Source organism: Zea mays, chromosome 9 (genome assembly GCF_902167145.1).
Source record: "Zea mays cultivar B73 chromosome 9, Zm-B73-REFERENCE-NAM-5.0, whole genome shotgun sequence".
NCBI lineage: Eukaryota > Viridiplantae > Streptophyta > Magnoliopsida > Poales > Poaceae > Zea > Zea mays.
Genome location: NC_050104.1, coordinates 99686776 through 99692915, shown reverse-complemented (window position 1 = coordinate 99692915; position 6140 = coordinate 99686776).

Here is a 6140-nt window from a genome sequence, read left to right as displayed (position 1 = left end):
TTTTAAAATTATAAAATCATGCACATATTAAAGCGTTGTCGCGAGGTTCGATTTTGGTTACACGTATATATCGAATCTCTAAAATCATACATGTGAATCGCATCGTCTCAATATTACAACAATAATTCACAACAATCAAAACATGATTTAGAAAATAAATTGATGTTTTGGGGTTGTCATCAACCTTGAGACAGACGGTAGATGGATTTGGGCGTGCGTCAAGGCGAATGCTTGACACGGCGGGCAGGGAACGACGAGGTTTGGACGGGGTTCGAGCACGTCTCCGGCGAGGCACGACGGCGAGCTCTGGCTTCGGTCCACAACGGCGACGGCAGTGAGCTCCGGCGGCGAGGGAGAGAACAAGGAGGGAGTGAGAGTGGAAGCTCGGGCAGGGAGAGGGAGAGGGCTCGGTGTCCAATTTATAGAGGAGGGAGGAGATGAGAGAGAGGGGCGCCAGGGGGACGAAATGGTAGCCGGCGTGATGGCATTCATCAAAGAGGAAGACATGGGGAGGGGTAACGGTTCCATTGATGCTCCTTTACTCGAGTAACGGATGAGCGGCGCGTCGGGGCTTCACTCGGTCTTCCGCGGTCGAGGTTGCGGCGCAGGGCGCGGGTCCTAGGTAGGGCGCGTCGGGGAAGCAGGGCGTCGCGCGCTAGGCTCGGCGTGGGAGCTGCGCGCGGGTGGCCGAGCGGCTCTGTCGCGGTGCGTCGGGGTGCTTGGCTCCATGGGCGCGGACGGGGCTCGCGTCGAATCCTCCTGGCGACGCGGTGGGGGAAAGACAGGGAGAGGGCGCGGGTGGGAGGAAAGGCAGGGATAGGGAGAGAAAGGTGGGGCCGGGTGGGTCCCACACGCAAGAGAGAGAAATGGGAAGAAGCAAGCAGGACCGGCGGCGGCTAGCTTGGGAGCTAGGGGAGCGGCGGCTGGGGTTAGATGGGCCTGGTGGGCTTTAGGGTTTGGTTTAGGGTTTCGTTAGTTTGTTTTCCAAATTCAAAATCATATTTTAAATAATCCTAAAATTCATAATAATTAAATCAAAATTATTTAGAAATAAAATAATTATTTTTGGACTAGTAATTATTATATATATATTTTATTTAAGAAGAAATGATATTCAATATCCAAAAATCAATTATGAATAATCAAAAATCATTTCAAATACAAATAAATAACAAACACTTAAAAAATATTATTACCACAAATACCATTAATAACTAAATGTATTATTTTTATTTAATGATTTTTATGGTGTTACACCATGCCACTTTTAAACCTGATAGAACCTATTTTGTTCTGGGTAGCTACAAGTGTATAATATGTAGTAGAGACTCATGTAGGCAGAAGCCTGAGACTGGGTCAATGGAAGTAGAAGAAGTCTAGATCTACTCGTGGTTAAAATTTTAGTGAGCTCTTAAATTCATTGATGTTCATGGACATCAATTCATTTGCTAGATGCTTAACCACATGGATCATGATGTACTTTGAGCCTCACATTTGATATTGATATATTCACAACATGTCTTCTTTCCTTTGGTAGTACTACCTCCATTCTCGAATATTTGTTGCCCGCTAGTTCACTTTTGAACTAAAACACGACAAATAAAAAAGAACAGAGGGAGTACCATTTAGTTCTGTAAGTGAATTGAGACATCATTGACTAGAGTAGAGATTTTGCATTGAGAATCAAAAAATACTGACCATCAGTTTCATGTTATTTTTCACAATTTTCTATCATGAATATGCTCAACCCGAGAAGGGGACTACTGGTAGCTAGGTATTAGTTATGGCTTTGAGTGAAACCCATTCACACAAAACTTGTAATTCAAGGCATAGTCCATTGTACAAGTTGTGGGTTGGTGTAGCTTGGAGTTCTAGGCGGAAGTTCAACTTAACAGTCTCTGCTGAAACACTAGTATATTAAATAGTAGTGAACAGTGGCAAAACTACATATAGGCATTTGAGATCTGGTGGGGGTTGTTGGATTCATGGGCTAGACCCAGTTGTGAAATTCAATTAAATCCTAGAAAAATCTCAAAAGCCTATGTACGGGTATGGCTAGGGAATGGTGGAACAAATAGTCCTATATTGCTAGTCCAAGTGGAGTGGAACTAGTTTAAATATGGAGGCTACACTCACTCACCAGGTCATGGATGAGGGGAGAGAATGTGGAAAACCACACGCGCTCGCTCATCTCGCTTGGCCTGGGCAGGGCACGGGCGCATAACATGCGTGTGAATGGTCCGCCAAAATCCAGCCCCTCGCTTTGTGGGGGCGTGACTTCCTTTTGTCGTTTTATTTTTTTGGTTGCTTGGTTGTTAAGTCTAGAGCCCTATCCGATCGCGATAAGGATCTGAGCCGTTATCGGAGCACGAGTCTATCGGTTCGTGGATAATGTGCAATCGGAAAAGCAGGTTTTTTTGGATAATGTGCAATCGGAAAACCAGTGTCAAACCCATCCCAACACAAGTTAGGTTTTTGCCTCTGCTCACAACTGTGTCGTCATCATGGTTCTCTTCATCCCGACCGCCGACGTGCATTTGCGATCGGAAAAGCAGGTCTTTGAAACCTGTCGCCTTCGAGATCCTACACCGGGAGAGGGCGAATAAGGTTTTTAGGAAGCGTCCTCACGCGACTGCTCGCGATCTTGTCGTCGACCATGCTGCTTCGATGTCGTCGACCCTGCTATTTCGACATCGACGACCCTACTACTTCCGCCAGTGTCGTCTACCAGTATGTCTGATTAGTATACATCATCTGATTTGACCTCATACTTCAGTTTATCTGTTATGGTAGAGGTGTGCTACATTTATATATATATATATATAATTATATTGTTGGACCACGACCTGGACAAAGCTCGAAACATGAAGCTATTGTTATGTGCATTTGAGCAAGCCTCAGGGTTAAAGATAAACTTTCATAAAAGTGAGTTATTTTGTTTTGGTCAAGCTCAACAAGCTGTGGACCATTACACAGACCTATTTGGGTGCCAAGAAGGGGAGTTTCCATTAAAGTATCTAGGTATCCCAATTCATTATAGAAAGCTAAGAAATGCGGACTGGAAAAGGGTGGAAGAACAATTCGAAAAAAGACTTAGCAGTTGGAAAGGAAAGCATCTCACATTGATTAATTCAGTGTTGAATGGCCTACCAATGTATATGATGTCTTTTTTTTGTTGTTCCGAGAGGAGTCCTAAAAAGCTTGATTATTTTCGATCTAGATTTTTTGGGCAACAAGAGGAGAAGAAGAAATACCGTCTAGCGAAATGGAACATTCTGTGACAACCCAAAGACCAAGGAAGCTTAGGAATTAGGGATCTAGATATTTAAAACAAGGCTTTGTTAAGCAAATGGCTTTATAGACTTTTGACAACTGATGGAACTTGGCAATAGTTGATCCACAACAAATACTTGAATGTGAAAACCCTCTCCCAAACCTTTTGGAAATCAAGGGATTCCCATTTTTGGGCTGGGCTTATGAAAGTGAAACAACACTTTTTGAGGTTTGGGACTTTCACAATAAGAAATGGTTCTCGGGTTAGGTTCTAGGAGGACATCTGGCTGGGTTACATCGACCCTACGTGACCAATACCCTTGTTTGTACCATATTGCTAGATATAAACATGTAAGTGTGGCAGATGTATTCAACACTTTGCCTTTAGTTCTATCAAATGATCAGGATGGATTTCGATGGAATCTATCACCATATGGGCAATTCTCAGTGAAGTCACTTACCCTGGCTTAATTCACCTAGACGTACCCAACCTTAACAAAAAAATTATGGAAACTAAAGGCCCCTATAAAAAATTATTCCTTTGTTTTTACAAAAAAGGTAATATTAACCAAGGATAATCTAGCGACGCGAAATTGGAATGGCAGCGTGAAGTGTAGCTTTTGTCTCAACAATGAGACAATTAAGCATCTCTTTCTTCGAGTGCCAGGTAGCGCGGGTAATCTGACATATAGTCCAAATAGCCACAAATCTTTACCCTCTCTCGTGTCGCGAATATGTTTGGTTCATGGCTAGGGGGATTAGTAAAGATTTAAAATTGTTAGCGGTATTACGGGCAGCAGCAGTTTGTTGGGCCATTTGGCGATATAGAAATAACATTGTGTTTGAATGTAAAAATGCGACAAATTCTTTGTAGGTTCTTCATTCGGCTATCCACTGGCTTCGTTCCCAGATTGTGCTACAAAAGTCTATCTTCTAGGAGTTGGTTTTGGCTACCTGTTAACGTTTGGAGCAATGGTCAGGGAGTTTTTTACCCACGCTCATAGGTGGTGATCTAGTCTTACGATTAATTACTATTAGAGTGTTTGGTTTGTTGGTTTTGTTTAGACCATGTGCATCTTGTGCGATGCAGAAGTCACTTTTTTTTCAAGAGAGTTGTGACTTATGATTATTTTGAAGCAATAAAATTTTCTTTATCCAAAAAAAGTAACATGTTAAGTTACTTATTGTGGAACAGACAACTAAACTATTTATTGTTGTCATAATTTATATTCGGAATTTAATCCGAAAAATGTCTAATTTCTCAACAGTGTGTAGTACTATACTGCAGTGCATGACACCGTTACTGTGCATCCTTTTGGAATGATCGCTGCACCTTCCCCATGCTGTGCAGCCGTGCCTGGCGCGGTGGCGCCGATGCAGCAGGACGCTGGTCCTTTTGCTCTTTCCTGGCAGTAGACAAATGCAACATGACTAGTAGGACAGCACGAGCGTTTGCCCACTTGCCGTAGGATGGACGATGGATCCCTAGTTGCAGGACAGATGCCGGTGAAAAATGCAACTATCAGATGAGAACCAGAGGATGGATAGCCCACAGATCAACAGAATCAATGATTATAGAACTCATTGTTGGATCATAAATTTTTGTTAGGCCTTAAAACCATTCAACTTAGGTCTTATTTTAAATTTTAGGACTCAATTATAGGACTCTCTTGGATATGCTCTTAAAAAGTTAAACATATCCAGTTACTTGAGTCAAGATAACATTTCAACTCACACGCAAGTTATTCCCTTAAGAAATTAAACATATTCAGTTAGTTTCATATTCATCCTGTGTAGCTTCTTCAGTTCTGGTGCTCTCTGCTACTTAGGCTGCTATTTTTTAATTATTTAATTATTTCCATTCTGCTTATAGCAACTGAATGTAGAAGCATCTTTGTTTTTTAGCCGATGTATTGTGTTTTCGCATTACAGTTCATTTGTTTTTGCATTAAAGTTCACTCGGCAAAAAACTAATCAAAGCATCTTTGTGTTTTAGCCGTTGTAGTGTGTTTTTGCATTACAGTTGATTTGTTTTTGCATTATAGTTCATTCGGTAAAAAAACTAATCAAATGCTTCTGAAGGGAGACTTGGGCAGATCATTCAGAAGTTGAAAAACGAAGGTATTGATCCCAAGCAGTGGAGACTTGGAAATTTTCAGCGCCTGTTGTGCCCTGCCCACAGATAGCCTGAATTGTATAATCACGAAAACAGTTGCTAAGTGTGCATTATGGATGCTGACAGGTTTATCGTTGTTACCTAATAAATTTTAGACTCCTTTTCCTCCTCCTCCCTCCTAACATAATTAGTCTGACTGAAAATTGTGGCATTTAAATTCTCTATATAATTACATCCTTCCTCATAAGTGGTCTTCTCTTGCAGATTTGCGAGGTTTCTCCTGAAGAACCGTACTGGACAACAACCAACCACCGGAAGAACATCACCTCTGCGATGAACTTGAGTAAGTTTGCAGTCCTTTTTTAAGTTTGTGTAAGGAAATCAAACCACTGTTGTGTTGACAAACTAAAGTAAACGACTTGTATATAGTCCGTAGATACTATCAACTTTTCAATGCTAGAGTTATAAGTGAAATTTCAGACAAAATTGAACAATGCATTTAAACGTTAGAGATTTTTAAAACATTCGACCGGCCAAACCTCATTTAGCTATTTCAGCACCGGATGTCTAATTGCTAGGTGAGACTCTACAACCCACACCTCGTGGTAAAAAGAGTAGAGTTTTACTGGTATTATATTTGCAATTCTTTCTTACCGAGACTCAAAGTGGATTTTAGTAACGACCGCAAATTGAATGAAAAATAAGCACTAATAGCTACTCTCAACATTCTGGATCACACTCAAGGTAAAAA